At 37.1% G+C, this 10,367-nt stretch overlaps 1 pseudogene; it reads left to right on the forward strand.

Annotated features, from left to right (window-relative positions):
- Window positions 1–9,169: 9,169 nt before the first annotated feature.
- LOC140515894 (adrenodoxin-like) lies at window positions 9,170–9,803 on the forward strand (annotated as a pseudogene).
- The last annotated feature ends 564 nt before the right edge of the window (window positions 9,804–10,367 follow it).

Here is a 10,367-nt window from a genome sequence, read left to right on the forward strand (position 1 = left end):
ATCATCACACTTATTCAATATGGTACTAGTTTTAATAGGAAGAGAAGAAAAAGAAATTAAAGAATTAGAATAGGCAAAGAAGAAACTAAGTATTACTTTTTGCAGATGATATGATGATATACTTACAGAATCCTAGAAAATCAAGTAAAAAACTACTTGTAATAATAAACAACTTTAGCAAAGTTGCAGAATATCAAATAAACCCATATAAACTTTCAGCATTTCGATATATTACTAACAAAACCCAACAGCAAGATAAAGAGAAATTCCAATTAGAGTTAAGGTGGATATCATAAAATGTTTGAGTCTACCTCCCAAAACAAACCCAAGAACTGTATAAACACAATTACAAAATACTTTTCACACAAATAAAGTCAGATCTAAATAAATTGAAAAATATAAGCTGCTCACCAGAAGGATGTACTGATACAATAAAAATTACAATTCTGCCTAAATTAATTTACTTTTTCAGTGCCATACCAATCAAACTACCAAAAATGTTATAGAGCTAACAGAAACAGTATTAAAAGTCATCTGAAAGAACAAAATGTCCAGAATGTCAAAGTCATTAATAAACAAAAAGGAAGAGAAGGTCGCCTAGCCACACCAGATCTTAAAGTGTATTATAAAGCATCAATCATCAAAATTACTTCTTACGGGCTACTAAATAGCCAGTGGAATGGGTTAGATTCACATAGGTGGAATAGGTGGATCGGTGGAATAGGTTAGATACACAATACATAGTAGTCAGTGATTATAGCAATTTACTCTTTTATAAACCGAAAGATCTCAGCTTCTAGGACAAGAACTCAGGATTCGACAAAATCTGTTGGAAAAATGGGAAAATGTCATGACAAAAATATCCGTAGTCCAACAGCGTACACCATATGCCAAAGTAAAATCAAAACGGATACATGATTCTTATATAAAGGCAGATACAATAAGCAAATTGGGACAGAAAGGAATAGCTTACCTGTCACATTTATGGAGAAGGGAGAAATTTATGACTAAAGAGGAGAAAGGGAACATCATGCAATGCTATCCACATCTAGAGAAAGAACTTGAGAGTCTGAATAGAGATGGAAGCATATTACTTGCTCCCCTTTTCTTTTGTTGTTTTGTTTTGTTTCCTCCTTCTCATGGTTTCTCCCTTCGGTTCTATTTCTTCTTTAAAACACGACCAGTACTGAAAAGAGGTTTAATATGAACCTATGTGTTTGAACTTATTATATGTAGAAGATTTAATTCCTGAAGTATCTCATTCTTCCAGAGCAAATATAACTAAGAAAGAATAACAAACTTGTGAAACAAAGACTTAATTCCATCAAATTATAAGGATAGTCATTAACCTCTTTGCTTTTTTAAAGCTGGAATAGGATTCCAGTATATTTATGCTAGTAAAAAAGTAATAACTTATGAGCTATCTTGTCTTATGGTTAAAATGTAAAAGCAGGTGGAATAATCTGAAGAACAGGACTGAGAATTTTGGAAAGATAAATTAAGTTCTGATTAAAACTATGAAAGGTACATAAGGTTTGGGAATAAATATGAGTTATCTAAACGCCTCTTGCTCCTAGGTAGTTGTTCTGGATACCTCTGTGTCAGTTTCAAATGGTTTAAAGTGTGAGGAAGTATTTTAAGAAGACAGAACAAACTGTGTAACTTGATTTGATAATTAATAGATCAATCAAGTTTGAGATGGCCCTATTTGGAGGATACCAGCCAATATTTCTTTGCTGTATAAGATTGGGACTGCAATTTACTATTGCTTGAAGCTCTGATTACAGGAATAGTTATCTAAGCTATAATAAAACCAAGTGACATGTGCTGTAGGCTAATGGTGGATGCTTGGAAAGGTTTTGAAGATGACCTTGGGCACAGCCTAGGTAGGATCTTCTTACTTTTATTTCCCAAATGTGCTATTTCCTTTCTGAAGAAAAAAATTCCCCACCTGATTTCTCCCAAGCCCTGCTTTCAAGCACCTGGTGACCTCATGATTACATGTCAGATAATGGCTTATTCCTGGAATCAATCAGAACTAAGGAAAATCTTTCCTTCTGTTAACATTGCTCTTCTTTTTCTTTTATAACAAATCTTTATAATTAAGAAGTTCTGTAAGTACGATGCTAAGTCTACCAAATAATAAATGGAAATTGGAATATCTCTGAATTATTATAAGGCGGTGCAGGAATGAATGGCTTACAACTTTAACCTATATTCCTGGCCAAATAAACAAATATAATATAGAGATAACAACGAGGAAAGGATTAGATCAGGTAATAAGACAGATGCAATGTGATAGATGCCTAATTAAATAGAGTAGCAAATTTTAAGGAAAAGCAACACGATCAGACTGATTCCTTTAAAAATTATATACTGATGTAGATGATTGACTTCTAAAATTTGCCATATATTTGATAATAAGATCTCAAATTTGGAATTTTGCACAGAAAATCGTATAAGATCGTGGCAAAAGCAAGTGAAATTATTTTCTTTTTGTTAAAATATCTGTCCAATAATTTAAAGGGAAGATGAGTTCATTTTATGGTTGGACTCTCACATTTTAAAATATTCTTATTCCGGGGACAAGATTTAGATAAAGACAGAAACAACAAATACCATAAACTGAAATCTTCTGAAATTTCAAAAATGGAGGACAGATTTTAAGTAATTGTACTAATTTATATTGTCAAAATTATATAGGAACTTCGAGATCTGAACCAGAGACACAAAATTCTCTTTTTGGACTGTCCCAAGGAAATAAAAAAAGCTATTGTCAAAGAAAGGATATCTAGACAGCAGATAACTACATGAGAAATCTGGGATTCAAAAAGTGATGTTTGAATGAAAATTAAGAATGGATTACTGGGGTACAAGGAACTTAATATTAATTAACATTGAAATAATGACTGCATTTATTTGTATGGTTCATGCTTAATTTTCTTGTTTCTCTTGGTGACATGTAAATCTCCCTATTCAAAACTAGTCTATTGTGAGCAATCTAAGTTTAATTTGTACCTGACTTAATGTAAAAATGCAACTGTAAAAAACTTCATTGTGTTATTTGTACCTAACCCTGCATGACTCGGAAACTGAACTATCTCTATGTGCCTTTTACCATGTTAACTATGTTGTACTGTTTCATTTCAATTATCAAATCATATGTTTTCTGGGAGACCCTGCCAGGTTTTCCGTATAGACTCTTGGATCCATCTGTCACCCCCATTGCCTCTGCTCCTGAGTGGACCATGCCCTCCAAGTTTGAAAGGGCTTGAAGAAGATGACATCAGACATAGACAGCTTTTCCAAGACCTGCATGAAGATTTAGAGTTTTTTCATACCTTCGTTGGTCCACAGATGAAGGCTTCAGCTTGCCTTTGACCAAAAGAAGGGAATGATAAAATTTAATATAAATTTTGGACTTTGATAAGGGCCAAAGCTTGAATTAAGAAAAGTCTGGACCTAAGAGTCTCTTTTGTTATCTTATGTAAACTCAGAGAATGCCTCAGCGAAGCAAATGAGGTTGACTTGGTAATTTCCTTAGGAGACCTTTTTATGGTGTGTTAGTGATAAGGAAAAACACAGATGTCCTGGGTTGTAATTTCAAGTGAAACTTTCTTAAAGGTACCCTTTCCTGTGTCAGTAGGATACCTGCCATCAGAGTGATGGGATTTTCTCCTTATCGTATATCACAGAGAAATATGCTACAGAGAGCAAATTCACACAGCTTGGGATTATAAAACCCAATTGACACTACTTTATTAATTGTCTTACTAAATTTACAATTTATTCAACTAGGAGAGTTCCTTTCTCACGGTAAAATGTATTTAAGTCAGTTGATTTCTGTACTGAGCCATTCAGATAATATCTGGCTCCATAATATTATGTTACCGTTTCTTAAATAGGGAATTGTTTAATTAACTAAATCAGAAAATATATGAATTTAGCCTGTTGTCTTTTCTTTAACCAAGTTTTCAGGTTAACACCCTCAAATATACCCAGGTCTTTGGATGACTTTTCTAAATGTTGCAAGGAATGTTCTTGATTCAAGAGAAGGAATTTTTTTTTCTCTTTCCTGCTTCTTGTGTCTCAGTCTTTTCTCCCAAGTGCATGCCTTTCTCTATTCACTAGAGCAAAAGAACGAGAGGAGGGAAAGGGCAACCGCCTGTAAAAGTTCTGTCAAATACAGATGAGAAATCTGACTGTGTTAAAGGAGTTTCTTTATTATGCTTATTTCCTGTGTGATGGATATGTGGCAATTATATTTGCTTTCTATCATTCATAATAAACACCTCTTAAGTAATTGGCAACATACTCATTCTCCCCAGGACTAAAAACTACACTAGATAACCACCACAACAGTGCTGACTGGGTAATTTTGTGTACTGGTAAGGGAAATAACCTCACTGAAAACCATTTCCCAACAGTATTTAACACTGGCATCCTAAGAAGAAAAACTAGAATGAAACAGGTATGAAAAAGAAAGCTTCAATGTATTTCAATCATTCTTTTATCCCTTCGCTTTGAGAGGGAAAACCCAAAATAAAATAAAAAGTTGTGATTCACATTCACATACTACCTACTCAGCAGCAGGTCATGGAGACCCAGAAAACAGTTGCTATGCTCAGGCAGCCAATCTTGACTTTTGTTTTCCTTTTTTACCCCCGATTTGTTGAGTTTTGCAGTGAATACTCACAGCATATTCTAAATTATCATAGCTCTGCTAAGTTTAAGTTTCTGCTAAGATTCAGGGTTGGGATATGAGGTTGGGGCTAAATGATGACTGGTTTCTTTTGGAGTATACCACTGTGAAAGAGGCCTCTCCACCTCTTCAAGTACAAAGGAAGCCTGTCTCTTCTGGCTAAAAGTATAGCCCTTTGTGACTGGGAGGGAAAGCAATACAATGTTGTGACACTCTATAAGGATTAACTGAGATAATATTTGTAAAGCACTTAGCACAGTACCCAGAACATAGTTGGTTGGTTGGTTGTTGTCCTTTCATCTTCGAAGAGGATTAGAATGACATCACCATGATCAAATGAAATTTCAGTGTCTCCGACTGTGGCTGATCAGACCAATATAAGCTTGGAATGCTCTACCACAGGTTGGGCACAGATAGTCCGTGTGAATATTTCTGGTGAATATCCCAAATTTGTACATCCTGAGTTTACTTTGTGCTGTCTCAATACTGCTTTGCTCAAAGAGCACAGTAACTTTTCTTATGTGGGCACAACATGCTGAGCAATCCTGTGCCAGTGTCTCCCATGTTGCACACTCAAATCCAAAGTTCTTGAGAGAGACCTTGAGAGGATCCTTGTATTGTTTCTTCTAGCCATCATGTGATCGCCTGCCCCATACAAGTTCTCCATAAAATAGTGTTTTTGGCAAGCATACATTCGGCATTGGAACAACGTGGCCAGCCCATCGGAGTTGCATTCTCTGAAGTGTAGTTTGAATACTTGACAGTTCAGCTTGAGCAAGGACTTCAGTGTCTGATACCTTATCATGCCAGGTGATCCTCAGAAACTTCCAAAAACAATGCAAATGGAAGAAATTCAGGTTTCTGGCATGGTGCTGGTAGACTGTCCATGTGTCACAAACATATAACAATGAGGTCAGCACAACGGCTCTGTAGACCTTCCATTTGGTAGTCAGTCTAATATCTCTTCTCTCCCAAATCTTTCTTCAGAGCGTTCCAAACACTGAACTAGCTCTGGCAGTGCGTGCATAAATCTCATTGTCAATGTGTACATCCCTAGAAAGTACACTACCAAAGTAAGTGAACTTATCCACAGCATTCAGAACTTCTCCATTTGTTGCAACCAATGGTTCCACATATGGATGATGTGGTGGTGGCTGATGGAGTACCTGTATTATTTGGTGTTAATTATTAGGCCAAAATTAGCACAGGCAGCAGTGAATTGATCCATACTTTGTTGGACCTCATCTTCAGGGGCTGCATTGAGTGCACAATCATCTGCAAACAGAAAATCATGCACCAACACTCCCTCCACTTCGGTCTTGGCTTTGTAACCTTTTCAAACTGAAGAACTTACCATCAGTACACAGTTGACCTTGATACCGTGTTCATCCTCATTGAAAGTATTTGTCAACATGGCTGAAAACATCATGCTAAAAAGCATGGAATCAAACAAACATCCTTGTTTCACTTCATTGGTGACTGGGAAGGCATGAGAGCTTTGTCCATTATCCAGAACCCGGGCAAACATGCCATCATGAAATTGACGTACAATATTGATGAACTTCTCCAAGCAAACAAATTTTGACATAATTTTCCATAAGCCCTTACCACTAACAGTGCCAAAGTCCTTGGTGAGATCCACAAACTTTGTGTGCAGACCTCTGTTCTGCTCCTGGCATTTCTCCTGGAGTCGTCGGGCAGCAAACACCATATCAATTGTTCCTCTGCCCTTTCTGAAGCCATACTGACTCTCAGGTATATGCCCATCTTCCAGGGGAAGGATCAATCTATTAAGAAGGCCTCTAGCAGGAATTTTGCCAGCAATGACTAAGAGAGAGATCCCCCTATGATAGTCGCAGGACAATTTATTCCCCTTACCCTTATAGAGATGGATAACGGAGGCATCCTTGAACTCCTGGGGGATAACCTCCTCTTGCCATATAATCTGGAAAATTTCAGTCAGTTTTTTTAGGAGCAATGGTCCCCCTACCTTGTAAATCTCAACTGGAATAGAATCAGCACCAGATGCTTTGCCACATGAAAGGAGCCTAATGGCCCTCAAAACCTCTTCTTCAGTTGGAAGTTCAGCTAAGGAGAGATTGACTTCAACCTGAGGTAAACGGTCAATGGTCTCAGCATTGACTGATGGTGGTCTGTTGAGAACAGTATGGAAGTGTTCAACTCACCTCTCTAGGATCATGTCCTTATCACTAATCAATGTGGTTCCATCAGTGCTGAGTAGGATTTACCAGCAGGATAGTTCATCCACCTCTAAGAAGGCAGCATTTAGTTTCATCAAAAGAAAAGTACAAGCAAAGCTTAGAGAGATGCAAGATACCTGGCTCAGTAAGAAGGCAGATGAAATTCAGTTTTATGCTGATAGTAACAATCCAAAGAGCTTTTATGATTCACTGAAAGCTATTTATGGGCCAAAAACTTATGGTGCATCACAACTACTCAGTGCTGATTAGTTCTACCCTGCAGTAGTTTCAGTTGTGTTTATGATCTTAAAGCCATGACTATAAATGTGGGCCCCAAGTTCAGACTATTTTGAAATGTCCTCTACTGCTGCTTGAATTGGGGCATTTAGATTCAAGTTTCTCAATGCAAAGGGAGCCTTGGCATTTCTGACAAGATAAAGATTGATATTATACAATGGCAGAGGAAATTGGGAGTTTACGACTCCAAGTGGGCTAATTTCCAAATTACACCAGAGAAAATTACTCCAGATAATTTCATAGATTTCCTCTTAGGTACATGATGGTAAGACTGTTGCATCTGCAAATTTAATTGCAGGTTTATTTTTTTTCCAAAGCAGAGATATCAGCATAATTGGTAGCTGCTTGTCTTAGCAACACTTGTTGTTTGTGAGCCCAAGAGTAACAATTTTAGATTGATAATGTGCAAAATGATGATGTGAGATCATCTGACATAGTCATTCTGCCACATTTTAGGTGTCTTGGCTTATCTTTGGTCGAAGTCTTCAAGCCAAGACTCTGTAACCAATAGTCAATTATTTTGTAGAGGGAATTATTCAGGTTGGCTGGACTGGATGGACTTTGAGGTCCCTTCCAACTCTAAAATTTTGTGATACTATGATCTACAGGGGAATCACTTTAAAAAATTTTAGCCAATCAGCAGTTAATAAATATTTATTAAGTTGGGGATATAAAAAAGCAGAAGACAGTTCTTGCTCTCAAGGAGATCACAAAGAGGGAAAACAGCAAGCAAGCAAATATGTATAAACAAGCTAAACATAAGATCAGTAGGAACTAATTAAAAGAGGAAAGGCACTAGAATTGAGAAGGTGTCTTCACTGTCTCGTTTACCAATATAATTTTACAATGCAATAATACACCTTGAAACTTGAACTTTTATGATATTTGAGTAGTAAATTCTCACTTGATAGGAGAAAAAACAGGTGTCCTGCATCACTGAATATTCTGATTAATTGAAGATTTCCCATTTTTATCATAGATTATGGATTTTCAAGTTAATTGGAATAAAACAGACTTGAGTGAAACTATATTGAACATAATTTAATCTGTCTTTGAGGATTCAGAAGTTTCTTCAGGTTCTTGCATGTTTTAAAAGTCATCATTATGAATACTAATTGTTAATGTGTTAATCAATTGAATTAGTACAGATGCAAATGGTATATGAGATTGAACTAAATGAGCAATGACCCTAGTCCTGGCAGTTCTTTTTTAAAATGAATTCCTGCTAGCCACTCATGCGTTTTCTTATACCTTTCTCAGAAACGAAAACTAAAGAGAAAAAAAAAAAGACAGCTATTTAAAAGCAGCAAGGTGGCATAGTGGACAGAGTACTGGAGCTAGAATCTGGGAGACCTGAATTTCAACCCTGCTTCAGACCCTAGACAAATCATTAAAACGTCTTTTAGCTTCAGTTTCCTTCTCAGTGAAGTGGGGATATAACAGTTACCATCACCTCATAGGGTTGCACATTTTAAAGTGCTATACATAAATGCTAGCTATTATTATTTGACTTCTTTTGTTGTTTTAATTTCAGCTAAATGAGAGTTATGTATACCTTGCTGAGACCAGGTAATATTTTATTACGTATGTTCAGCCAGTAAATATTTCTTGAAGAACTACTGTGTGTAGCACTATAAAGGAATCCAAAGAATTCTGGAAACTGAATAAAAAAACAAGAGACATAGAGAAGTGATCATACTTAGTGATAATAGCTGGCTTTTACATAGCCCTTTAAGGCTTATGGAGAACTATCTCTTTGGATCATCTCAACAACCCCTAAGAAAATTATGCTATTATGACCTGCATTTTTAAAATGTGGATCCTGGAACCGATAGTGTTAAAGGACATGCCCAAGGTCACATAGTAAGTATATCTAGGTGGGGATTTGAGCTCAAGTCTCCCTGAGCCCAAAGCCAGCACTTGGTGCCAAGCTGCTATACCAAATGACGAAAGGGTGTTGACAGGCAGCATGGCCACTCTGGGCTCTGTCAGGCTCCTGCTGACCGCGTCGGCGGCTTTCGGGGCTGCGTCCCGTCGCTGCCTTCTCCTGGCCAGAGCCTGAGCGGGCCCCGGGAGGCTGGGTCGGCCAGGGGGGTAGATGCAGGGGAGCCCTGCCTGCCCCGGGGAGAGCCGGTGTTTTAGCTTGTGGGCCGCGAGCCAGCGCAGCTCAGACGATAAAGTAACCATTCGTTTTATAAACTGTGATGGTGAGAAATTAACAACTCAAGGAAATGTTGGTGACACTCCACTAGAGGTTCTTCAGTATAATCTAGACACTGATGGGTTTGGTGCCTGTGAAGGAGCATTGGCTTGTGCCTCCTGTTACCTTGTCTTTGAAGACCACATATTTGAAAAGCTAGAAGCAATTACTGATGAGGAAAATGACATACTTGGCCTATGGACTAACAGACACATCACGCTTGGGCTACCAAGTCTATTTAACAAAGTCGATGAACAATATGACTGTCCGAGTACCTGAAGCAGTCGCTGATGCTAGGCAATCCACAGATCTGGGCAAGAACTTATAAACTGCAGGCAATAAGAACTTTTTAATGGAACATTACCTAGATTTTTGTAACTAAAATTAATGTAATTAAATAAGAATTTGCCAAGTAGAATTTATTGCTATTCCTAGCTTTGCTATTTTAATTTATCTTATAAAACTACTGTATTTTAAAATTTTTAAAAATTATGCAGCCTTTTTATATCGGTTAAATTTCAGATTGTGTAGCAATTGTTATAACAATGCACATAATATTACGTTACATTTGTGTAGTGTTTACAACTTTTCAAGTTTCTTTTCCTCTACCTATTTATATACTCGTTGTCACTAGTTGAAATGTGTTGAGGCACAGAGTGGTTGTGTCCAGCACAGCTGGTTGCAGACCTGAGACTAGAACATAGGTCTCTTGACTTTTTCTAGTAGATTGTTCACCATCAGATTAAATAAAACAGGAGAAATTATGAATGTTCTATCAAGAAAAGCTTCTGAGTATGTGTATTAATGAAGAAAAACATACATTGCTCAGTGAGCTGCTTCATTTTCTGAATGACATGTTAGAACAGATATAAAGATAATTGTCTGCCTCTTAATGTGATCTTTTAGAATTGTGAATATTTAGGATAATTTGAACATAGGTGCCCTACGACAAGTCTGGTCTTAATAC

This window comes from Notamacropus eugenii, chromosome X (genome assembly GCF_028372415.1).
Source record: "Notamacropus eugenii isolate mMacEug1 chromosome X, mMacEug1.pri_v2, whole genome shotgun sequence".
Lineage (NCBI taxonomy): Eukaryota > Metazoa > Chordata > Mammalia > Diprotodontia > Macropodidae > Notamacropus > Notamacropus eugenii.